We start from the raw sequence: 27534 nt of genomic DNA on the forward strand, positions 1-27534 counted from the left end.
AAAACATTTTATCCTCCAACTTTTTCACTTAATAAATACAATGTTTCAAGACACAAAAGACAAGTTTCAATCAATCTCTTCATCTGTTAAAGATACTGAGAAATATGTCAAGGATGTAAAATTGAACAAAGATAAATATAACAACTATTGGATAAAAACTATTATGGTAAATAATATGAGTTCTTCAATTTCCTTCAGTGGAAGGGCTTTTAGTATACCTGGTAGAACATCAATTAAAGTTTCTCCTCTCCTTCTAGTAATATATTCAAAACTAGAAAAAGCAATGAAACAAGAAAAAGTATCAAAGAACAAAAACCTTATGGATGAAGCTTTAGAAAGAAAAGATAAGACCATCTGTAATATGCAAGGAGAAATTTGTATTTTTTTCAACAACCCTAAAGATGTAAATCTTGATGAAATAAAGGATGTTAATATATCAGGTGAAATGACATTTCGTTCAATAGTAGTTAACGATAATTTTAAAATTACCTTTAATATAAAAAATGTTGTCGTTGAATCTGATAATGAAAAAAAGTATATCGATATCGATGGTAATATACAACTGAAAGTATAGATGAATTTCAGTTTAAGTAAAGTTTTACTTTATAAATATGCTAGACTTTCCTGATTCTCCATATGACAAATTTGAGAATTGTCCTGCGTGTGAAAGACAGGGATTAAACACAGAGTCAAAAGCCTATAAACAATGTATATTCTGTGATTATCTTCTAATTAATGATAATAAAAAATATAAAAAGGAAAATAATTCTTTTAGATTTACACCAAAAATGAATTACTTTACAAGATTGATTAGAGAAATGAATGTAAAGTATGAGGATGATAACACTCCTTTCCTTACAAGGGAAGAAACTGAACGTATAAGAGAAATGTTCAAAGGATTGTTGTTGTATATTATTCATGGATGTAATTTTCAGGGAAATATCAACACAAGATATTGTATAAATAAAATAATGGATTATCTTGAAATTAAACCTGAACTTAGGATAAAATATAGAGTTTCTAAAAAAGCCAATAATAAATTAAATAACCTGTTTTTCAAATATATAAATGAATGATTTTTTACCTATTTGGGAAAATAAGATAAAATTTAACAACCATAAAAATCTCCCAAATTCATTAAGATGTCTCATAGTTGGTTCAAGTGGATGTGGAAAAACCTGCTTACTTTTAAAAATGCTCCTCACTCCCAACTTTTTAGATTATGATAATTTAATAATTTTCACAAAGTCGAAGTTTTCAACCAGAGTATCAACTACTCTCACAAGGTTTTAATGCTGGTCTTCAAAAAGAAGATATAATAGGTTTATTTAAACGTCAAAAAAACCTAAATGATTATAACATTGAAGATATAATTCAACTATTTTGTGATACACAGAGATGTAAAAAGAAATCAAATCTTATAACTTGTATTCTTAGTGATAATACGGATGATATACCGTCTCCCCAAGATTTGGATAAATCAAAAAAGAACCTCGTTATCTTTGATGATTGTGTTAATGAGAGAAACCAAACGGTAATGGACAGCTACTACACAAGAGGGAGACATTCTTCTTGTAATTGTATTTATCTTAGTCAATCGTACTTTCAACTTCCTCGTCGTTCCATCAGAAACAATGCTAATACTTTTATTTTATTCAAGTTAAATTCAATAGATATCAATAATTTTTGGAGAGATAATTGTTCTACATTATGTAGTAAAAAGAAATTTGAGGATTATATGAAGCACACGACTGAAAAATATAAATATATTGTTGTGAAACAAGATGAGATATTAAGGGATATATTTTTTGTTTTATAAACAATTACATATATAAATGACAACTATTATTATAAATCTTGTGGGTAAATCTGCTTCTGGAAAAAACTTTCATAAATCAAGGTTCTTGTGTAGTACAAATGAGAATATTGTAAATTTACTTAAAAAACACCCCGTGATACGCATTGTATCAACAACAACTAGAGCAATAAGACCTGGAGAAGTAAAAGGTGAAGATTATCACTATATTTCAGTGGAGGAACATATGCGATTGAGGAATGAAGGACAAATATTTGAGGAGGTTTCTCTTGGTACAACAAAATATTCACATTGTAAGAGTGAGTTAAAGAAACTAAAATCTGGTGGTGTTGGGATATTAGAAACTAATCCAGAAGGAACGAGACAAATTATTAAATATCTGAGCGGAGTGAAGATTTTATCATTCGGTTTTGATGTTGATGAAGAAACTCAACACAAACGTATGAAAAGCAGAGATGCAAGGATTAGTGAAGAAGAAATTACAACTCGCATTAATGTTAATAAAGAATTTGATGAAATATTTAAAGAAAAGGATTTATTTGAACACATCTACTTGAATGATGAAGAAAAGGAAAATTTCCCTGTTGATCTTTACAATTCATTAAATGATATTTTACAATAAATAAATGGATACAAAAGAAAGAGCAAGAAGATTTAAGGAACATCAAGAGTTGGTTTCAAAAGTTGTAAAACAACAGGAAGACATAAAGAAGAAACGCAGACAGAAACTAACGGGCGAAGAAGCATTTGAAAAAAAACAAGAGAAATTTTTTAAACCACTTTTAAAAACTTCCCAAGAAAAAATGAAAGATGTTTCCACAGTTCCCACAGTAGAATATACTCCTAGAAAGCTTCAAATGTTAAAAGATTTCAGTCAAATGACGGAGGAAGAATTAGAGCATTTAGGAGAATTAGAATATGATGATGAAGGTTTATTTCAACAACTGGAAGAGATTAATCAACCCCCTGATTATATTGTGAATGCTGTTCAAAACAATGAATATTCAGCGGATTCAAAAACCAAAGCAGGACTCATTCCAACAGAACAACCAGCAATATTTCATCTTGTTAAAGAACTGTGTTCAACTGTGAGGGATGAATCAAAGTATATTGATAAACCATTGGATATGGAAAATAATGATGATAGAGTATATATTGATTTGCTGAACACTCTAAATTATAAGGTTATTCTTTCTGGTAAAAGTAGGAAGAATGAGAAGGAGAAACACATTATTCAGGCTTTAAGTATCCTTGGTTCAGGTATTAGTTTTCTTCCAAATGACCCATCGCAATTAGTTAATAGACTGTTATTGTTGTTCGGCAGTAAGAAGGCTGGAAATAACAATTGTTTTAATGAAGCATCAGCCATTTTAGACCAGTTGATGAACATGAAAATAATTAATAAATCTCAATATAAAGACATTTTATCTCATATTAAATAAGATGAGAAGCACAATCCTGAGTTTTAATTTCACAACAAGCGACCACACATCTTCATTCCCATACCCACTACAACTTGACACAACAAAAGAATATGAGGCATCTTTATTGTCCATGGAGACTTATAATACCTTATTTAATATAACCGAGAAAAATGACAAGTTTAGTTATAATCCGGGAAGTGGATACAAAACGATAACAGTCTCACCCGGAGCATACGAGATTTCTCAAATATCTTCCGAAATTGCTCGTCTTATGAAAGAACAGGGTGATGAACCAAAAATATTGTTATAAACATTCAAAAACATACTTCAAAATCAACGATTAAAGTTAAAAATAACTACAAGGTTGATTTCACAATTGATAATTCATTTAGAGAGTTATTAGGTTTGTCCTCAAAAAGATTGAAACTAATGGGACGTTTTACAGTGATAATGTCATTCAAATATCCTCAGGAATAAATTCGGTGTTAATTCACTGTGATTTGATTGATGGTGCTTATAATGATGGATTAAAAACAAATACAATATTTTCATTCAGCGCATACTCAACCCCAATTGGTTATAAATTCAATATGGAGCCTAAAAATTTGGTTTATCTACCTGTGTCAGGAAAAACCATACACAGAGTAAATTTTAGGATAACCGACCAAGATAATCGTGTGATTTCTTTTAATGGAGAAGTTATATCCATCAGAATTCACCTACGTGAAGTTTTTCAATAAATAAATACGATGGTTATTGTGAGGAAGCACGAGTTGGGAAAATATAAAATAATTACAGGGGATGGGATGTTCCTTTCCCCGTACTACAAGGGTGAAGGTATGTATCTTGGTAGAGGATACTATAAACCTAAGAGACAAAGGGGTGTTGGACATCAATTTAGAGGAGATGGGATAATTGATACTCTCATGGGTATTGGTTCAACTATTCTTAAACATAAAGACCTAATTGGTTCAACTGCTTCTGCTGTGGGAAATGTAGCAGGTGCTGTAAAGAGTATAAAAGATGCTCAGAAAGAATCTCATAAATTACAAGCAATAAAAGAAATTAAGAAAGGTAAAACTCAGTTGTACCCCCAAGAACGACAGAAAATAATTCAAATACTTGGATCAGGGTTTCAAAAGTTTTAACATCTTTTTTCCTAAATAAATAGAAGTATGGAAGCAATTGATAGTATCTATGATTTGGATGATACTATTATTATCTCAAACTCCACTAAAAAGAAGATTACTTCAAGGTAAATGCAATAACTGGAACAGACTGGAATACAAATGGTACAAAAAGTTTTGAAATAAATAATCAACAAACCTATTTGAATCTCTCCGAAAGTTTCTTGTTGTGTAAATTTAAATTCACTAAGGCTGGGAATAACACAAACGCTACACTTGTAAATGATTTCTTCTGGAAAATGTTTGATAGTGTGCGATTGTATATTGGAACACAAGAAGTTGAAGCGGTTGATTATGTCTCTGCTGTATCTGAAATGATGAAATTTACACTCTATACATTCAGTGATAGAATGGGAAAGGGGTCTGTCGAAGGTTTTATTCCTGATATGTCAACGGGAACAAACACAGACCCTGGATATATTCAAAGGAAAGGAATGTATAATGATGATACAAAAGCAGAAAATAGTTTTACTGTGGCAGTTCCTCTTAAAGGTATATTTGGATTTTGTGATTATGATAAAGTTCTGTATGGTCTTAAAATTAGATTTCAACTACAAAGGAATGATAATGAAAATAGATTGCTTTTTGGTGTTGGTAATGCTTTTGGTGATCAGAATAAATTTGTAATTGAGGAGATGAGTTGGTATATCAGTGAATATACTCCTAATCTTAAAACAGAAGAGATGTTGAATCGAAGACTTAACTCAAAGAGACCACTCAGTGTATCATACCTCAAAAGAAGATGTCAACACGTTAAACTCAATCAAACTACTTACACGTGGAATTTGGGTGTTCTGGAAGGAAAGCCACGATATCTGTGGATGATTTTTAAAAAGCCAGATGGTGATACTGCGACTGATAAGAATAATGCATTGAGTGATAATGCTAAGGTGAAACAACTTCGCGTTTCTCTAGATGGAACATTTTATCCACGAGATAGATTGGAAATTAATTGGGAAAAAAATGATTTTGCTGAAGCATACAAGTCTTACCAAAAGGTGTGTGAAAGTAATGGAAATAAAGAACCTATTTTGGATATGACAGCATTTAAAAGTTTGTATACAATCTATACGTTTGACCTGAGCGCTCAAAAAGAAACTATAAAGTCTAATCGAGTGGATACTTCCCTATACATTGAAAGAGGAGAGAGTGAAGAAGTTGATACATATTGTTTGCTTTTGGAAGAAACAGAATTGCAGATTAATACAGATAATGGTGTGATGATTAGTCTCACATAATTTTTGTTAAATAAATGAGTGGCAAAGTACCAACTGGGGTATATGTTAATCAAATCAATCTTCATAAACTATCATCTTGTGTTCAAAATCAAAAGCCTTGTACGATTAACGTTAATACAATTCAGAGAAAAGGAGCAGTAAGAATTGATGTTTTGCTCACAAGAGAACAGGTTAAAATCTTGAATGACACTGGCTCACTTAAAATTAAAATGACAAAACCAATGTTGAAAAAATATTCAATAAGAGAGACGAGTGGAGGATTTCTCCCATTTCTAATTCCTTTATTTGCTGGTTTAAGTGCGGTTGGAGCATTGACGGGTGGTATTTCAACAGCGGTCAAAACTGCCAACGAAAGGAAGGCTCAACTCCAGGCTCAAAAAGAATTGGAAAGACATAACAAAGAGTTGGAGAAACAAATTAGTGGAAGTGGTGTAATTGTAGATTTTGCTGAAAAACTTGAAGGTCTGCCTGATAAAGCGAGATTGTTAGTTGGAGATATGCTTTCTTCTATAGCACAAGCAGGTGTAAAATTAACGAAAAGAGGTAATGGATTATATCTTTCTAATAAATAAATGAGCATTGATGAGTGGTTGAAAGAATTTGGAAAGAATACAACATCAAATTTACAACTTGCCAAATATTGTAAGAAATTAAAAATTCATAATGTGGTTATTTGTATGAGAGATGAATTAACAAATGTGTCGAAACATACAAAGAATATTATTATGAACTTAGAAGATAATGATGGGAACGGTTCTCATTGGGTTTGTATTTTTAATAGTCAAGACAAATATTATTTTGATAGTTTTGGTCTTCCACCACCTGTTGAAGTCATAAAATTCTTACAGAATGGTGTTTATCAAACATTTCAAGTCCAAGAATTAAATTCCAAGTGTTGTGGTCAATTATGTCTATATGTGTTATTTCAACTCAACAAAAATAAAAAATTTTATGATATTATTTTTAATCTAATATAAATGACTTATGTTGGTAAAGATGGTTCTATCTTTGGTGTATCTCAAGAACTGGATATTGATTTATCAAATTATTACACAAAGGCACAGGCTGAACGATATAAATATAATATAAACAAAAATATTAACATGAAAAATGCTTATAAATTAAAAAATTATCCAAGCCCGACTGACGCGAATGACTTGGTGAGATTAAGCGATTTATCACAATATATATACTTAAATAAAACGGCTGTGTATTCTAAAGATACAGAAGTGTTGATATTATCTCCAGGTCATACAGAATTCACAGTTCGAATTAAAATAAATTTTTATAAAGAAGGGCGTATCGTTTGTATGAGAATAGAACAATGGGGGTATGATATGAATGATTTAGGGTATAATTGGTCATTTAAAATTAACCTCGAAGACCTGGAACAATTAAATCAGTCTCGTAAGGAAGAATATTATCCACTTGGTATCGAGAATGAGTTTTGTGGAGCCACGATTAGTAAACAACAAATAAAAGAATTTAATAAGGGTAAATATAATAATGGTTTTGCCCTTGTTTATCTCATGAAAACAGAAAAAACAGGATTATATATAATAAGTAAGGAAATACAAAATGATTTAACTATGGGAAGATGGGGAGGTGTTTCGTGCCATAATATTATTCTAACATATATTTCTAATACATAAATGACAGCAAGAAGGCTTCAAGAAAATTATCATTTCTGTGTTCAAGCATACCTTCAAGAAAAGGGTATTCGGTATTTTAATAAATATGTTCTACAACATAAGAATGAGGTATTTTCAATAAAAGATTGGCATTATGCTGATGTTGATAAACCAACAACTTTAGATTTAATTAGAATGTTAAATAATGAAAAAATTATAAGGTTAAGAAAAGGTAAGGCTCTTTTAGAAATTCAAAAGAAATTTTATTGGTATCCTGTTGTAAAAAAAATTATTTTGGATACAGGAATAACAAGAAATCCTGATGAATATATGTATAATATTCTATGGGGTGTAAACGATTCAAGTATAGTAAGGGATGAGGAAGGAGTTGAAGAAGAGAGGGAAGAGGAGGAGAGAGAGAAGGAGGAAAGAGAGAATAGAGAGAGGGAGGAAAGAGAGAAGAGAGAGAGGGAGAAGAAAGAGAAGGAGGAAAAGGAGAAGAGAGAGAAGGAGGAAAGAGAGAAGAGAGAGAAGGAGGAAAAGGAGAAGAGAGAGAGGGAGGAAAGAGAGAGAATGAATAAATATCAAAATATGGAAACCAGTGAGATTCAAAAAAGAATAGAGGTATTACAGAAAATAACTCAACCCACCGAGGAGGAAAACAAAGAATTGACAAGTCTATTTGCAATACTTTCGACAAGACTATTAGCATCGACAAGATATAGATTTTAATTCAAGTTTTTTCTTAAATAAATGGAGGAGAGAGTGAAGGCATTTCTAAGGATTCTTTATGTTTTAAAAATTAAGATTCAAATGTGCATGTTGGAAACTAAAAAGGTTTTTGCACTCTGCAGAAATTTTTCTCATAAATAAATGAGTTATTGTCTCAAATGTAAAAAGAAAACTAATACTAAAAATATTTCATATATTAAAAGTAAAAATAACAGGGTTATACAAAAAGGTATATGTTCGGTGTGTGGTTCAAAAAAATCAATTTATCTCCAAACACAAACTCGGAGGAGATATACAAAAGTTTTTATCAGGAAGTAAATTTACAACTACTGGAATACCAGGGGAATTACATCTTCCAGGGTATTCTTTCTGTGGTCCAGGCACAAACTTGGATAAAAGATTAGATGAGGCAAACAATCCTAAATCCTGGAGTAAACCAATCAATAGAGTTGATGAAGTGTGCATGAGACACGATATTGATTATGGGAATACCACAACGTTGGAAGAAAAGCATGAAGCCGATAGAGAAATGTTGTATAATTTGTCTCTGATACAAAATCCAACCTTGAGAGAAAAAGTTGATAGGTTCATCGTGAAGAAGATGATTAGTGCTAAATTGAAACTTGGACTTGGAAATTCAAAAACTTATAGGCTCTAATGATGCTATTAAGACTGAAGAGCAATTAGCTGATGAATTACATAAACCAATATTCACAAAGTTTCAGAGAAGGAAAGTTTATTCCAAGGAAGTTGATTATATCTGGTCTGCTGATTTGATTGAACTCAATAATGATAAGGGGTACAAGTATGCTTTAACCGTTATTGATTTGAGGAGTAGATATGCGTGGGTTGTCCCTTTAAAAAACAAAACAGGTAATACTCTTATGTTAGCTTTTCAACAGATATTTAATAAAAGTAAGAGAAAACCTAAAAAATTGTGGACTGATGAGGGTAGAGAGTTTTATAACAAGACATTTATGAATTTTCTAAAAAATAACAGTATTACATTATACAGTACCTTTAATGAAGGGAAGGCAGTTGTTGTTGAACGTTTTAATCGTACCTTAAAAGAGAGACTATATAAAAAATTCACACAACTCGGTTCACAGCAATGGTCATCTTTTATTCAGGATATTGTGGATAAGTATAATGACACGATTCACACGTCAACGAATATGAAGCCATCAGAAACATTTACAAAATTAAAATATGAAAAAGAGATTAATGTCAGAAAACCGAAGTTCAAAGTTGGTGATATCGTAAGAATATATAGGTGGAAATCTCATTTTGAAAAGGGTTTTACTGAACGATGGACGAAAGAACTTTTTAAAATTGTTGATGTAATAGATACAGTTCCTTGGACTTATAAAATATATGATTTGGAAGGGGAAGAGATTTTAGGTTCATTTTATTCACAGGAATTACAAAAGACAAAACTAAGCAGATAATACACCTTTGTGGACACTCGAGGGCCAAGTCCGAGGTGTATAACAGTATATAATGTGTGTCAAGGGGGACGTTCTTAGATCTGTGAACCCCAAACACAGAATCCTCAACTGAATAGTCAAGGCTTAACTTTTGTTTGTGTGTGTGTGTGTGCAATGGGAGCAATAGGTTGGCGCTTCACTCCCTCCTACTATACACCGTTGTGGACACTCGAGGGCCAAGTCCGAGGTGTATAACAGTATATAATGTGTGTCAAGGGGGACGTTCTTAGATCTGTGAACCCCAAACACAGAATCCTCCACTGAATAGTCAAGGCTTAACTTTTGTTTGTTGATGTGTATGTGTGTGTGTGTCCCAACCCTCACATTCAAAATCTCAACCCCAACCCTCACATTCAAAATCTCAACCCCAACTCAATCCTCGCCCAACACAATGTCTTTTTCAAAATGAGATTTCCACCTATATATATATATTTACGTTTTTTTTTTCTTCTTCCAATTCTGTCTTTTAAGGCTTTCAGGTTTGATGACGTAGAAAGGGGGAGTAAGCCTGCACTTTCTTCCCAGAACTTTCTTGATCTTGCTCCCATCAAGCACCATCCGACAAAGAACTACATCGATAGGTTTAGATCCCAAAGAGTGATAGCAACTCCAAAAGTCTCCAAAATATAAATAAATAAAATAATAATAAATAAATAAATAAATAAATAAAAGCCCCCAAAAAAGTTTCAAGTGTCCAACATAAACCCAACTTTCCAAGTCTTCAAGGTATAACCACATTCCCGTTGAGTTTCCAAGATATGTATCACATTGTGAGTTATCAATCCAGAACCCACATTTCAAGTATTCAAAGTAAAACCAACTTACAAAGTCTCTTAAGGATAACTCATTTACTGATTTTTTCAAAATTTGTGAGTCTCCAAGGTAGGCCCCATATTTAGAACCATCTTGGCAGAACCCTTTTCCTGAGTCTCCAAGGTAGTTATTTAAACCATCAAGGCAGAACTCATTTACTGACTTTTTCAAAATTTGTGAGTCTCCAAGGTAGGCCCCATATTTAGAACCATCTTGGCAGAACCCTTTTCCTGAGTCTCCAAGGTAGTTATTTAAACCATCAAGGCAGAACTCATTTACTGATTTTTTCAAAATTTGTGAGTCTCCAAGGTAGGCCCCATATTTAGAACCATCTTGGCAGAACCCTTTTCCTGAGTCTCCAAGGTAGTTATTTAAACCATCAAGGCAGAACTCATTTACTGATTTTTTAAAAATTTGTGAGTCTCCAAGGTAGGCCCCATATTTAGAACCATCTTGGCAGAACCCTTTTCCTGAGTCTCCAAGGTAGTTATTTAAACCATCAAGGCAGAACTCATTTACTGATTTTTTCAAAATTTGTGAGTCTCCAAGGTAAAACTTGTATTCTGGCTCATCAAGGTATAACTTGTTCAGTGGGTATTGTCTTGATAACTCACAATGAGTACTATTGCTGTAAAACTCTTTTTCAGGATTTTGCTGGTCTCCAAGGTATAACTCTTTGGTTGGGTCATCAAGGACGAACTCGTTCTGTGGGTCTTGGTCGCTCATAAGGTCTTCAACCAAGCCAACAATTTCGCCCCAAGTTGTAGCAAAAGCAGTATTTTCATTTCGTATTTCAGACACAATTTCCTGTGAGAGAAAATAATAATGTATTAATTAAGTTATTTAATTATTAAATGAGTATGCTTCAATCAAAGTTTGAAAATAGGAAAATAAAAAATCTTACCTCAATAGATAAGAGGTTTGAATCCAGTTCATCAACTTGAAGGTTTAGTTCCATAGAAGACAGAGAGTTCCAAGGAACACCAAAGTCATCCCACTCAAGGTCTTCAACCAAGCCAACAATTTCCCCCCAAGTTGTAGCAAAAACAGTATTTTCATTTCGTATTTCAGACACAATTTCCTGTGAGAGAAAATAATAATGTATTAATTAAGTTATTTAATTATTAAATGAGTATGCTTCAATCAAAGTTTGAAAATAGGAAAATAAAAAATCTTACCTCAATAGATAAGAGGTTTGAATCCAGTTCATAAACTTGAAGGTTTAGTTCCATAGAAGACAGACAGTTCGAGACAAGCACACAGAACACCATTGCCAGCAAGAACAAATGTTTAAAATGGAGCCTGGGTTTGAAGCTTTTATAGAGAAAGACTGGTGGGTGTGGTTTCCTTTGGAAATTCCCTGGGCAAGCCGAGGCAAGCCTTCATTGGGAAATTTTTCAAAACCATAACATCCTGTAATTTTCTAGTGATTTCTTTGTGAGTCAGAGATGAACTGGAAATGATGTAAGAGTGGGCGGGGCTTAGCAAAAGTAGGCGGAGCTTAGGAAAAGTGGGCGTGGCTTAGAAAAAATACCTTATGAAAAGTGGGCGGAGCTTAGCAAAAGTCGGCGGGGCTTAGGAAAAGTGGGCGTGGCTTAGAAAAAATACCTTATGAAAAGTGGGCGGAGCTTAGCAAAAGTGGGCGGAGCTTAGCAAAAATACCTTATGAAAAGTGGGCGGAGCTTAGCAAAAGTGGGCGGGGCTTAAAGAAAAGTGGGCGGGGCTTAACAAAAAATAACCTGTGGCTCAGGAGGTGGTCAAACAAGAGCATTAAGAGAAGTTAATCATTTCGTAATGGCACAAAAGGGGTATCTTAAAAAATATAAAGATTCAAATGTTTTGTTTGTCAATATTTTAGATGGGGATTATTGTGCAAAGAAAATTAAACTATTGAAGGAATTTGAGAATGAACAAATCTTTATAGGTTCAATGAGTGAGCTGTTCAACCCCCAGGTGTTCAATTCAATGAGGTTCAACCTCCAGGTTAAAAGGGGAGACAAATAAATATACCTTGGGATAAAAAGGGGGGTTTATTTTTAGGGAAAAAAAATATAAATCGCTGAAAATCCCCCATTCATTTACATGGGGAAAAGTGAGCCAGAATCAGTATTCTTACCCTACATATATATATACATATATATATATATATATATATATATATATATATATATATATATATATATATATATATTTATATATATATATATTTTTATATATATATATATATTTTACGTTTTTTTTTTTTCTCTTCTTCCAATTCTGTCTTTTAAGGCTTTCAGGTTTGATAACATAGAAAGAGGGAGTAAGAACTTTCTTGATAGGTTTAAATCCCAAAGAGTGGTAGCATTTCAAGTCTTCAAAATAAACCCAACTTTCCAAGTCTCCAAGGTAGTTATTTAAACCATCAAGGCAGAACTCATTTACTGATTTTTTCAAAATTTGTGAGTCTCCAAGGTAGTTCCCATATTTAGAACCATCTTGGCAGAACCCTTTTCCTGAGTCTCCAAGGTAGTTATTTAAACCATCAAGGCAGAACTCATTTACTGATTTTTTCAAAATTTGTGAGTCTCCAAGGTAAAACTTGTATTCTGGCTCATCAACGTATAACTTGTTCAGTGGGTATTGTCTTGATAACTCACAATGAGTACTATTGCTGTAAAACTCTTTTTCAGGATTTTGCTGGTCTCCAAGGTATAACTCTTTGGTTGGGTCATCAAGGACGAACTCGTTCTGTAGGTCTTGGTTGCTCATAAGGTCTTCAACCAAGTCAACAATTTCGCTCCAAGTTGTAGCAAAAGCAGTATTTTCATTTTGTATTTCAGATACAATTTCCTGTGAGAGAAAATAATAATGTATTAATTAAGTTATTTAATTATTAAATGAGTATGCTTCAATCAAAGTTTGAAAATAGGAAAATAAAAATCTTACCTCAGATAAGAGGTTTGAATCCAGTTCATCAACTTGAAGGTTTAGTTCCATACAAGACAGAGAGTTCCAAGGAACACCAAAGTCATCCCACTCAAGGTCTTGGTCGCTCACAAGGTCTTCAACCAAGTCAACAATTTCGCTCCAAGTTGTAGCAAAAGCAGTATTTTCATTTTGTATTTCAGATACAATTTCCTGTGAGAGAAAATAATAATGTATTAATTAAGTTATTTAATTATTAAATGAGTATGCTTCAATCAAAGTTTGAAAATAGGAAAATAAAAATCGTACCTCAATGGATAAGAGGTTTGAATCCAGTTCATCAACTTGAAGGTTTAGTTCCATACAAGATAGAGAGTTCCAGGCAAGCACACAGCACACCATTGCCAGCAAAAACAAATGTTTAAAATGGAGCCTGGGTTTGAAGCTTTTATAGAGAAAGACTGGTGGGTGTGGTTTCCTTTGGAAATTCCCTGGGCAAGCCTAGGCAAGCCTTCATTGGGAAATTTTTCAAAACCATAACATCCTTTAATTTTCTAGTGATTTCTTTGTGAGTCAGAGATGAACTGGAAATGATGTAAGAGTGGGTGGGGCTTAGCAAAAGTAGGCGGGGCTTAGAAAAGTGGGCGTGGCTTAGAAAAAACCTCATGAAAAGTGGGCGGAGCTTAGCAAAAGTGGGCGGGGCGTAGGAAAAGTGGGCGTGGCTTAGAAATACCTCATGAAAAGTGGGCGGAGCTTAGCAAAAGTGGGCGGGGCTTAGGAAAAGTGGGCGTGGCTTAGAAAAATACCTCATGAAAAGTGGGCGGAGCTTAGAAAAAGTGGGCGGGGTTTAGGAAAAGTGGGCGGGGCTTATTGAATACCTTGTGGAAAGTGGGCGGGGCTTAGCAAAAGTGGGCGGGGCTTAGGAAAAGTGGGCGTGGCTTAGAAAAAATACCTCATGAAAAGTGGGTGGGGCTTAGCAAAAGTGGGCGGGGCTTAGGAAGAGTGGGCGTGGCTTAAAAATACCTCATGAAAAGTGGGCGGAGCTAAGCAAAAGTGGGCGGGGCTTAGGAAAAGTGGGCGTGGCTTAGAAAAAAATACCTCATGAAAAGTGGGCGGAGCTTAGCAAAAGTGGGCGGGGCTTAAAGAAAAGTGGGCGGGGCTTATTGAATACCTTGTGGAAAGTGGGTGGGGCTTAGCAAAAGTGGGCATGGCTTAGGAAAAGTGGGCGTGGCTTAGAAAAAAATACCTCATGAAAAGTGGGCGGAGCTTAGCAAAAGTGGGCGGGGCTTAGGAAAAGTGGGCGGGGCTTATTGAATACCTTGTGGAAAGTGGGCGGGGCTTAGCAAAAGTGGGCGGGGCTAAGGAAAAGTGGGCGTGGCTTATAAAAAATACCTCATGAAAAGTGGGCGGAGCTTAGCAAAAGTGGGCGGGGCTTAGGAAAAGTGGGCGTGGCTTAGAAAAATACCTCATGGAAAGTGGGCGGAGCTTAGCTAAAGTGGGCGGGGCTTAGGAAAAGTGGGCGGGGCTTAGAAAAAATACCTCATGAAAAGTGGGCGGGGCTTAGCAAAGTGGGCGTGGCTTAGAAAAATACCTCATGAAAAGTGGGCGGAGCTTAGCAAAAGTGGGCGGGGCTTAAAGAAAAGTGGGCGGGGCTTATTGAATATCTTGTGGAAAGTGGGCGGGGCTTAGCAAAAGTGGGCGGGCTTAGGAAAAGTGGGCGTGTCTTAGAAAAATACCTCATGAAAAGTGGGCGGAGCTTAGCAAAAGTGGGCGGGGCTTAGGAAAAGTGGGCGTGGCTTAGGAAAAATACCTCATGAAAAGTGGGCGGAGCTTAGCAAAAGTGGGCGGGGCTTAGGAAAAGTGGGCGTGGCTTAGAAAAAATACCTCATGAAAAGTGGGCGGAGCTTAGCAAAGTGGGCGGGGCTTAGAAAAGTGGGCGTGGCTTAGAAAAAATACCTCATGAAAAGTGGGCGGAGCTTAGCAAAAGTGGGCGGGGCTTATTGAATACCTTGTGGAAAGTGGGCGGGGCTTAGCAAAAGTGGGCGGGGTTTAGGAAAAGTGGGCATGGCTTAGAAAAAATACCTCATGAAAAGTGGGCGGAGCTTAGCAAAGTGGGCGGGGCTTAAAGAAAAGTGGGCGGGGCTTATTGAATACCTTGTGGAAAGTGGGCGGGGCTTAACAAAAGTGGGCGGGGCTTAAAGAAAAGTGGGCGGGGCTTAGAAAAAAATAACCTGTGGCTCAGGAGGTGGTCAAACAAGAGCATTAAGAGAAGTTTATCATTTCGTAATGGCACAAAAGGGGTATCTTCAAAAATATAAAGATTCAAATGTTTTGTTTGTCAATATTTTAGATGGGGATTATTGTGCAAAGAAAATTAAACTATTGAAGGAATTTGAGAATGAACAAATCTTTATAGGTTCAATGAGTGAGCTGTTCAACCCCCAGGTGTTCAATTCAATGAGGTTCAACCTCCAAGTTAAAAGGGGAGACAAATAAATATACCTTGGGATAAAAAGGGGGTTTATTTTTAGGGAAAAAAAAAAAGGGAATCGCTGAAAATCCCCCATTCATTTACATGGGGAAAAGTGAGCCAGAACCAGTATTCTTACCCTACATATATAAATATATATATATATATATATGGATATATATATATGGATATATATATATATATATATATATATATATATATATATATATATATATATATATATATATATATATATATATATATATATATATATATATATATATATATATGGATATATATATATATATATATATATATATATATATATATATATATATATATATATATATATATATATATATATATATATATATATATATATATATATATATATATATATATATATATATATATATATATATATATATATATATATATATATATATATATATATATATATATATATATATATATATATATATATATATATATATATATATATATATATATATATATATATATATATATATATATATATATATATATATATATATATATATATATATATATATATATATATATATATATATATATATATATATATATATATATATATATATATATATATATATATATATATATATATATATATATATATATATATATATATATATATATATATATATATATATATATATATATATATATATATATATATATATATATATATATATATATATATATATATATATATATATATATATATATATATATATATATATATATATGGATATATATATATATATATATATATATATATATATATATATATATATATATATATATATATATATATATATATATATATATATATATATATATATATATATATATATATATATATATATATATATATATATATATATATATATATATATATATATATATATATATATATATATATATATATATATGGATATATATATATATATATATATATATATATATATATATATATATATATATATATATATATATATATATATATATATATATATATATATATATATATATATATATATATATATATATATATATATATATATATATGGATATATATATATATATATATATATATATGGATATATATATATATATATATATATATATATATATATATATATATATATATATATATATATATATATATATATATATATATATATATATATATATATATATATATATATATATATATATATATATATATATATATATATATATATATATATATATATATATATATATATATATATATATATATATATATATATATATATATATATATATATATATATATATATATATATATATATATATATATATATATATATATATATATATATATATATATATATATATATATATATATATATATATATATATATATATATATATATATGGATATATATATATATATATATATATATATATATATATATGGATATATATATATATATATATATATATATATATATATATATATATATATATATATATATATATATATATATATATATATATATATATATATATATATATATATATATATATATATATATATATATATATATATATATATATATATATATATATATATATATATATATATATATATATATATATATATATATATATATATATATATATATATATATATATATATATATATATATATATATATATATATATATATATATATATATATATATATATATATATATATATATATATATATATATATATATATATATATATATATATATATATATATATATATATATATATATATATATATATATATATATATATATATATATATATATATATATATATATATATATATATATATATATATATATATATATATATATATATATATATATATATATATATATATATATATATATATATATATATATATATATATATATATATATATATATATATATATATATATATATATATATATATATATATATATATATATATATATATATATATATATATATATATATATATATATATATATATATATATATATATATATATATATATATATATATATATATATATATATATATATATATATATATATATATATATATATATATATATATATATATATATATATATATATATATATATATATATATATATATATATATATATATATATATATATATATATATATATATATATATATATATATATATATATATATATATATATATATATATATATATATATATATATATATATATATATATATATATATATATATATATATATATATATATATATATATATATATATATATATATATATATATATATATATATATATATATATATATATATATATATATATATATATATATATATATATATATATATATATATATATATATATATATATATATATATATATATATATATATATATATATATATATATATATATATATATATATATATATATATATATATATATATATATATATATATATATATATATATATATATATATATATATATATATATATATATATATATATATATATATATATATATATATATATATATATATATATATATATATATATATATATATATATATATATATATATATATATATATATATATATATATATATATATATATATATATATATATATATATATATATATATATATATATATATATATATATATATATATATATATATATATATATATATATATATATATATATATATATATATATATATATATATATATATATATATATATATATATATATATATATATATATATATATATATATATATATATATATATATATATATATATATATATATATATATATATATATATATATATATATATATATATATATATATATATATATATATATATATATATATATATATATATGGATATATATATATATATATATATATATATATATATATATATATATATATATATATATATATGGATATATCCGTATATATATATATATATATATATATATATATATATATATATATATATATATATATATATATATATATATATATATATATATATATATATATATATATATATATATCCGCCCCTTTTGATCTTTTGATCCGATCGCAAGTCATGCGAAGAGAGCGGACGTTGCAGAGATCATCAGCCCCACGCGGACGTTGTGGAAATCACCGGCCCCCGTCCTCACAGGGAACCCCTGCGTCTGTCGGCGGCGATGCCGTTCGTGGGGAACTCGCCGTGGCTGGCGCAAAGATGGCGGCGCAATGGAGATGAAGGTGAGGCGATGCTGTTAGTTGTTGGTTATGTTGTGAGGAGATGTGGTTTAGGAGATGGCGAGATGTCGTTGTGGTGAAGGTGGTTGTTGTGAAGGCGGTTGTGGAGAAGGTGGCTGTGGTTGTTGAGATGCGGTTGGTGGTGGAGGTGGTTGTTGTGAAGCAGTTGGTCCAAAATAAAGAGAGCAAAAGAAAAACACTACCTCAAAGATCACAGCCCGGTTACATGAATAATTTCCCGTTAAACATCGGTGGGGAAATCTATTCTGAACATGCACTTATCGACATAACTGATCGAAAGGACCTGTATGGTGTTCTGTGAATTTCCACAACCGTAACACTATATATATATATATATATATATATATATATATATATATATATATATATATATATATATATATATATATATATATATATATATATTGTTGTGGTTACCAGATTCGCAAACCACCATTCAGGTCCCTTAGGTGAGGTATCTCGGTAAGTGCATGTGTAGTTAGGCCCAAACCCGTTGTCTAGTGGGAATACATGTCATTTATACGTGCTGCGACTCTTCAGGATAGCCGTTTTTCTTTCACTATCTTTATTTTGGACTAACCGCCAGGATTACCATCACAATTACAACCACAACCACTGCTTCACCACAACCGCCACGACCTTCCCGTCACACCTCGCCACCGTAGCATCGCCACCGTTCTTGCCCCGCTGTGGGTACCGGTGTTGGACTCATGCAGAACGCGCGTCGAACAGCGTGTACAAAATCACGGATTTTGCGCTTCAAAAACGGATCAAAAACGACACACGCCCACTTTTTTGCCGTCCAATCGGTGAGCGAGGGGCGATTTGGCCCCACCTCCAGAACGATCGATATATGCAAATTTGTGGATCAAAAAGCCTTCACGCCCACTTTTTCTCGGGCCAATGGGGAGCGAGGTGAAAGGTCAAAGGGAGGGGGTCAAAGGCGAAGTTACGGGGGGATAAAAGGACGGTGTTCGTCAGTCAGTCGGGGGAGTCGCAAACGAGAGTCAGCAAGAAGGAGTCAGCAGAACGAGGGTCGGAGAGTCAAGAAGAGGAGAGTCGGAAGCAGAGGGTCAAGACTTCGCGGGCGGTGGAGCTGCTCGTCGTGTGCGTTGGAGTCGGAACGGAGGGGACGGAGCTGTGGAAAGGCGGCGACACCAGACGAGGGGGTGCTCGCGTCGTGCAGGAAGCTGCACCCGAGGGAGGCCGACAGCGCGACCTGGCCGAGGTGGAGACGCTCGTCGCACATAATAAAGATCCTCTATACCCCGAGCATCAGCAACCCCCTCCTGTTTCCCCCCCGCGCTGAGATAGTGCGACCAAGGGGGCCCCGTTCCCACCCCCTGCCAGGCACTGTCCACGAGGCCCGGGAGAGAGGCGCCATCGCCGCTCCGCGTCTCATCACCAGACGGGTAGGCCCGACCCGGTCTCGGCCTCAGGCCTGCCCCATTCTTGGGGGATTTCTTTTCCTTGGTTTTGGGTATGTGTTGTCGGCGCCGTCTGTGAAGTAGAATTGTATAAGTGTTGCCGTGTGCTCGGTAGTCGGTATTAGCTCTGCACTGTGTTTTCACTTTTATGTTTGCTTTTTGTGTAAATGGAATTGTGTTTTCTTTTTTGTGTGCATTTGGTGGAATTGTATTTGTGTGCTTCCCGTGTGCCGAGAATAAATGTGCTTTATTGTTGAACTGTTCTCCCGCTTCGCTTCGTCTTTTCCCCCATTGAATCCCCATCTTGCTTCACGTAAAGGGTTGGTAGTGGGCTGAATACGCCCGATAATTAATCGAACCGTCGAGGTCGACGATAACACCGCTCGGTTATTCTGATAGTACGGAACGGGTCGCTAAGTGGCCCGTGTCCGAAGTCGACCTGCGGCGAGGTGCGATCGCCCGGTCTACCCTCCGCGTGGGTACTTAGGTAGTTCGAATTTGGCGAGCAACCCTATCCCACGCGGGGGCTGATTGGCTCGATCGCGGTGAGACCGAAAGGTCCACCCGTGACTGGTTCCCGGCGTTAGTCCGAGAGGGTCACGACTGGATTGTCCGTCCGGTGGGCGACGTGCCGCGATTCGAGTTACGTGGCCGTCGCACGCCGGCGGGCGCGAAGACCGCAACACTGGTGTCAGGTCGTGCGATACAAATTCATCGCCCTCCTCGCGGCACTGGTATCGGAGAACAGGAAAACGGGCTCTCCTGTCTCCGGCTAAATTTACGGGAATCGGTCCAGGGGTGAGAGAAGCGACCCCCGATTCCCTCCAAATTACGAGCGAGCAAATTAACCCTTCACGAGAAGCAAGATGGCGTCTCAAGGCGAGCGGGAGCCGGGGGTATTAGAAATGTATATGTGTAATAATGTAGAGTCCAAGGTCCAGGATGGAATCCCCGAGCAGGAAATGTTGATTGTGCGGGAACACGGACTCGCCCAACTGAACCCAGGGCCCGAGGTGGGTGCGGCAGCGGCCGCGGTGTATGACACCTCCCCCCCCTCTCCACCAAGACCCTTCCCCAACCCTTGCCGAAACGGCTCAGCTGAGTGCATCCAACATGGCCCAGCTATAGCCATGCTGGCGGCAATGAACGAAAAAATGGATGCAAACACAAATGAAATGAAAAACGAAATGAAAGACATGAACAAGCAAATGAATGAAGTGAAAACGACGATGGATGCGAATACACAACAAATAAACGAAAAGATGGATACAAAAATGAACGGAATGGAAACAAACATGAAGGAGGAAATGAAAAAGCTGCGGGGTGAGACGCAGAACATGGGCCGAAGCCTGCAGGCGGGCATGAAGGCCGTGACCGGGGAGATAAAAATGGCGACTCCACGTGTGGGAGCGAACGAGCTGGGTGGGGGTGCAACGGCTGACAGGCCCGCGGTGGAGGCGGGTGAAAAAATAATTCGTGGAACGTGTTGGGCGAGGGTCGTGACGATGACCGAAAGGGAAAAATTAAATGGGGAGACCAAAACGTGTGAGACGAGACACGAGGTGACGACAACAGAAATAATAGTTGAGACAAGGGAGGTAAAGGGTGAAGAGTTGGCAGAGACACGGGAGATGGGAACGATAGAGGGAAGACTACACGATGAAGACGGGGTAAGTGACGCGCACGCACACACGGAGGTAGTGGAGGACAATGGGGTTGAGCTCGCGGAGCGTGTAGGGACCCGGTGCGAGCAGCGGGATGGCCTCCTCCAGGAACGAGGGGAGGGAGTATGCCCCCTTGAGGCGAGTCACGACCAGGTGAGTTCGGTCGTGCTTTGCGAGGTTGAGGGGACGAGTGCTGTGGACGGGTGCACGGAGAGCTTGGGGGTGTAGAGGCCCCGGAGACCCTTGTGGGGACACAAATCCCCAGTGTGGTTGTCCCTGTGTGTGTGGTGCAAGGTGTGAGTGCGGCACCGTGTGTGGAAGCGACCCCGTGTGTGAGTGGTGTGGTGGCGATGGTGCCAGAGTGCGTGCTTCCCAGCACGCCGGGTGTGGATGGGGCACCGTGTGTGAGTGAGGCCGTGTGTGTGAGTGAAACGGCCAGTATGAGTGAGGCACCACGTGTGAGTGGTGTGGTGGCGATGGTGCCGGAGTACGTGCTTCCCAGCACGCCGTGTGTGGATGAGGCACGGAGTGTGAGTGAGGCACCGCGGGTTAGTGCCCCCGCGTGTGTGGGTGAGGCACCGTGTGTGGAAGAGACCGCGTGTGTGTGTCGCCGTGTGTATGAATGAGGTACCGCGGGTGAGTGCCCCCGCGTGTGTGGATGAGGCACGGAGTGCGAGTGAGGCACCGCGGGTGAGTGCCCCCGCACGCGTGAGTGAACGGCCGTGTGCAAGGTCGCTGTGTGCCAGGGAGACCGTGTGTGTGAGAGAGCGGTATGAGAGGGAGATGTCGGTTGGCATGCGGGAGCACGCAGCCGCGTCTCCCGGTGTGAATGTGATGGAGTGGACTGTGTGCGTCGTAACACGCAGGTGTGCGTGGGTTGAATGGAGGCGACGACGGAGACATGTAAGGAACGAAAGCCGGGTAGCGGCTGTAGCTGTTTCGAGGACCGTGCCGGGTTCACCCAGCAGTGAGCACGCGGTTCGTGCTGTGCAACGCACGAGACCACCACGTGCTCGCTTGCGAGAGTGAAGTCCCGGTCCGGAAACGCACGCGGTGGATTTGCCGATCCCGCGGACGGACAAAGTTTAGGCAGGTAAATGGATTTGGACCGGACGGGTTCTCCACGCGATCGTGTGTGTAAAGCTCCAACGGGCAAAGCACATGTGTTCGCGTGGGGAACCCCTCGAGACGTGGGGCTTGTTTTTTTTTATGCGCACGGTGACGTCATGGCTGCACGTGGGGTTGGAATCCGGCAGGAGGGGTATCTCTGCCGGATGGTCCCGTCCAAGGAGGGACGAGGAACACGTGCAGCTGCATGACGTCACGGGCAGGTGCAAAGTGCGCGAGCTCTGAGTTGCCGCGCAGGTGCTGCGCATGGAAAAAAAAAAAAAAGCAAGCCTCACTTTCGGGTGTACAGGATTCCTGGGCAAGGGGTGAAAGACCCCCTTACCTGGGCACAGGATGGAAGCTAGTTAGGGGGAAGGGTTAGCTTAGTTAGACCGACTTCATGGGGCAGGGGTAAGTCCTCATGGAGTCCGTGGAATGGATTAGTTAGAGGGATTTAGTGAGCTTCAGGTTGGGAAATAAAATGGGATTATTTTGGAGACAGTGACTGACAGTGAATGTGTAGAGGGGACGTAGTTTAGCTACGTAGGTTAAAAGGAACGTGCTGTAGTTTAAGGGACGACGTGGGAGCACGAGTTAGTTAGGGGATGTAGTTAGAATGGCAGAGTTCAGCGGTGAGTGTGTTGAAGAGTTGGTGAGTTGTGAGGTGAGTACATGGTGAGTGAGTGAGGCCAGAGGGTCTGTGTGAGTGGAGCGAATGGGGAATGCATGGTGCGATGAGTGATTGGGGGAGGAGTGACTCCCGCCCAAGGGACCCCCGGGGTCAGTGTAGAGTGAGTTAGCTGGGTTAGTCAAATTGAAAAATGGAGGTCGTTTTGCTGTTGGTGGGAAAGTAGGCTCGAGACCCATTTGGAGGGGTGCAGGAGCCCTGTTGACGGGCTTGGGAGCGTGGCTGCGAAAGGTGAGTATCGCTGAGTGGGTACCCCGGGCACCAGGCTAGTCGGCCGCGGTAGGCCAAGGGCCCATGGGGGGCCGGGATAGAGTAGTGGGCACGGGTGCGCCTGCTTGGTGCGGGGGCCCGGGGCGCCATTAGCCGCGTGGGCAGTGTAGTGGGCACGGGTGACCCTCGGAAAGGGGCCCGGGAGGCCGGCCTGCCACGTGTGCGTTTCAGGGGAGATGCCATGGGGGGCACTCCCCGGTGTTAGGGAGCTGGTAGGCTCGGAGGCAGTGTAGTGCCCGGGGGTGCCATAGCGGGAGATTCGGCAGAGGGTCGTGCCTGCCAAAGGGAGCCACGTGTCCCAGCCAGGAGACCGTGTGAGGGCACGGAGAGAAAATTGGGGGGCGAGGCCCGAAATTGTGAGGACACCAACACAGGCGACGGGAATCTGGGTTGTTAGAACCAATAGTTTAAGCGAGAGGCGCTTGTTGAAAGCCCCGGGGTAGTTTAACAGTTAAATGGTTAGGGTAGATTAGGAGATGTACCCCTCCGCACCATCCATCCCCTCGCTGTCGTTGTGGGCCGCTGGACCCACTTTGGGTTATAGATCGCCGAACTCTGGGGAGGCCATTCTGAGGCTTGAGTTGGGCCTCGACACAGGACGTTAGCTCTCCCTTATTCCCCTCCGGGAAGGGAACGTAGGGGTTGGGAGTAGGCTAGGTGACAGGATAGGTTAGCCGAACAAGGACGATAAAGGGGGTTAGGGGACGATTTATAGTGGGGGAGTAAAAATAAAAACAACAGAAAAAAAAGAAGTTGGGGCTAAATTGGGGTTTGACAAATTAAGGGAGTGGGTATGTACAGTGACAGGCAAAGGCGATAGGTTGGGAGGGAGACAGGTAGGTAGGTCCGAGCCCGCCCTCCAAGTGGCCAGCACCACCGCACTCCCTCCACCAACCTCCACTGAACGGCAAGAGCTGGCCAACTTCATCGGCTGGCCGTGTTTTGCTTCAAGGCGGAGGCCGGCCAACTTCATCGGCAGCTGTTGTTTTGCTGCAAGGCCTGTGCCATCGGCTGGCCGTGTTTGCTTCAAGGCCTGTGCCGGCCAGTTCATCTGCTGGCTGTTTTTCTTCAAGGCCTGTGCCGGCCAGTTCATCTGCCGGCTGTGTTTGCCTGCAGCGGCCTTCTTCTGCGGGCTGTGTTTGCCTGCTGCCTTTGCCATGCCATGCCCACTGCCCCTGTTCACCAGCCCCCGTTCAATTTTTGCTTTGCCCCCCCTGTTCATTTCCATGTGCGCCAGGATCCGCAAGGCAACAGTTTGCAAGCTGCAAGAACTGCCCTGTTGGCAGCTACAACACGGGCCTGCAGTGGCGGCCCGTGCACCGTGTTTGTGTTCATGCATCCATTCGTTGTGCTCATTGCGTGTGCCACTTGAGCTGGCACGGAGACTGCGTTTGTGCAGCCCATGCACCGTTGTGGTTCACTGAGTTCAGTTCAAAAGGGAAGGCCTTGGACTGCGTGTGAGCAGCCAGCCACGTTCCCTGTCACCTGCATTGTTTTGAGCCAGAGACTGCATGTGGGCAGCCTGGCTCCCTGCTAACTGCTTTCTTTTTGCAGAGTTCAATGATCCTGGGCCATGGTTTAGTGTAAAATTTGTAAGTTAAGGTTAAGATGTACTGTACATATGAGTGCGCCCCCGGCATGTATGTCTTAGCGCCGGCAATTTTATTTAAGTCGTCCGTGTGAGTGAGTTTGTTTAGGTAGTTACGCAGCCCTCAGGTTATTTATTTTGGGGACACGAATACCATGAATGTCGCACTCAGGGATCCGTAGGTAAAATGTACTAGGGGAAAACTACACATGATGGCACACGAAAATTTGACGACTCGGGACGAGTCTGTAAAAAGGGAAGGGGGTAGTGTTGTGGTTACCAGATTCGCAAACCACCATTCAGGTCCCTTAGGTGAGGTATCTCGGTAAGTGCATGTGTAGTTAGGCCCAAACCCGTTGTCTAGTGGGAATACATGTCATTTATACGTGCTGCGACTCTTCAGGATAGCCGTTTTTCTTTCACTATCTTTATTTTGGACCAACCGCCAGGATTACCATCACAATTACAACCACAACCACCGCTTCACCACAACCGCCACGACCTTCCCGTCACACCTCGCCACCGTAGCATCGCCACCGTTCTTGCCCCGCTGTGGGTACCGGTGTTGGACTCATGCAGAACGCGCGTCGAACAGCGTGTACAAAATCACGGATTTTGCGCTTCAAAAACGGATCAAAAACGACACACGCCCACTTTTTTGCCGTCCAATCGGTGAGCGAGGGGCGATTTGGCCCCACCTCCAGAACGATCGATATATGCAAATTTGTGGATCAAAAAGCCTTCACGCCCACTTTTTCTCGGGCCAATGGGGAGCGAGGTGAAAGGTCAAAGGCGAAGTTACGGGGGGATAAAAGGACGGTGTTCGTCAGTCAGTCGGGGGAGTCGCAAACGAGAGTCAGCAAGAAGGAGTCAGCAGAACGAGGGTCGGAGAGTCAAGAAGAGGAGAGTCGGAAGCAGAGGGTCAAGACTTCGCGGGCGGTGGAGCTGCTCGTCGTGTGCGTTGGAGTCGGAACGGAGGGGACGGAGCTGTGGAAAGGCGGCGACACCAGACGAGGGGGTGCTCGCGTCGTGCAGGAAGCTGCACCCGAGGGAGGCCGACAGCGCGACCTGGCCGAGGTGGAGACGCTCGTCGCACATAATAAAGATCCTCTATACCCCGAGCATCAGCAACCCCCTCCTGTTTCCCCCCCGCGCTGAGATAGTGCGACCAAGGGGGCCCCGTTCCCACCCCCTGCCAGGCACTGTCCACGAGGCCCGCGGAGAGAGGCGCCATCGCCGCTCCGCGTCTCATCACCAGACGGGTAGGCCCGACCCGGTCTCGGCCTCAGGCCTGCCCCATTCTTGGGGGATTTCTTTTCCTTGGTTTTGGGTATGTGTTGTCGGCGCCGTCTGTGAAGTAGAATTGTATAAGTGTTGCCGTGTGCTCGGTAGTCGGTATTAGCTCTGCACTGTGTTTTCACTTTTATGTTTGCTTTTTGTGTAAATGGAATTGTGTTTTCTTTTTTGTGTGCATTTGGTGGAATTGTATTTGTGTGCTTCCCGTGTGCCGAGAATAAATGTGCTTTTTTGTTGAACTGTTCTCCCGCTTCGCTTCGTCTTTTCCCCCATTGAATCCCCATCTTGCTTCACGTAAAGGGTTGGTAGTGGGCTGAATACGCCCGATAATTAATCGAACCGTCGAGGTCGACGATAACACCGCTCGGTTATTCTGATAGTACGGAACGGGTCGCTTAAG

The 27534-nt window shown here is 37.5% G+C and overlaps 1 protein-coding gene and 1 long non-coding RNA gene across 5 annotated transcripts in view; one reads left to right on the plus strand and one right to left on the minus strand.

The window, feature by feature from the left end:
- The window catches only part of ATG13 (autophagy related 13), a 134499-nt gene that overhangs the window by 104594 nt on the left and 2371 nt on the right, over positions 1-27534 (plus strand). The gene's annotated exons all lie outside the window — the stretch shown is intronic.
- Positions 9131-12420, minus strand: LOC147026427 (uncharacterized). The gene is made up of 3 exons (XR_015058326.1): positions 11507-12420; positions 11233-11409; positions 9131-11135 (listed from the first exon to the last, which is right to left on the minus strand). It is a non-coding gene; the product is annotated as an uncharacterized LOC147026427 (long non-coding RNA).

Source organism: Eptatretus burgeri, chromosome 5 (genome assembly GCF_056783735.1).
Source record: "Eptatretus burgeri isolate ZD-2024b chromosome 5, Ebu_testis_v1, whole genome shotgun sequence".
NCBI classification, from domain to species: domain Eukaryota; kingdom Metazoa; phylum Chordata; class Myxini; order Myxiniformes; family Myxinidae; genus Eptatretus; species Eptatretus burgeri.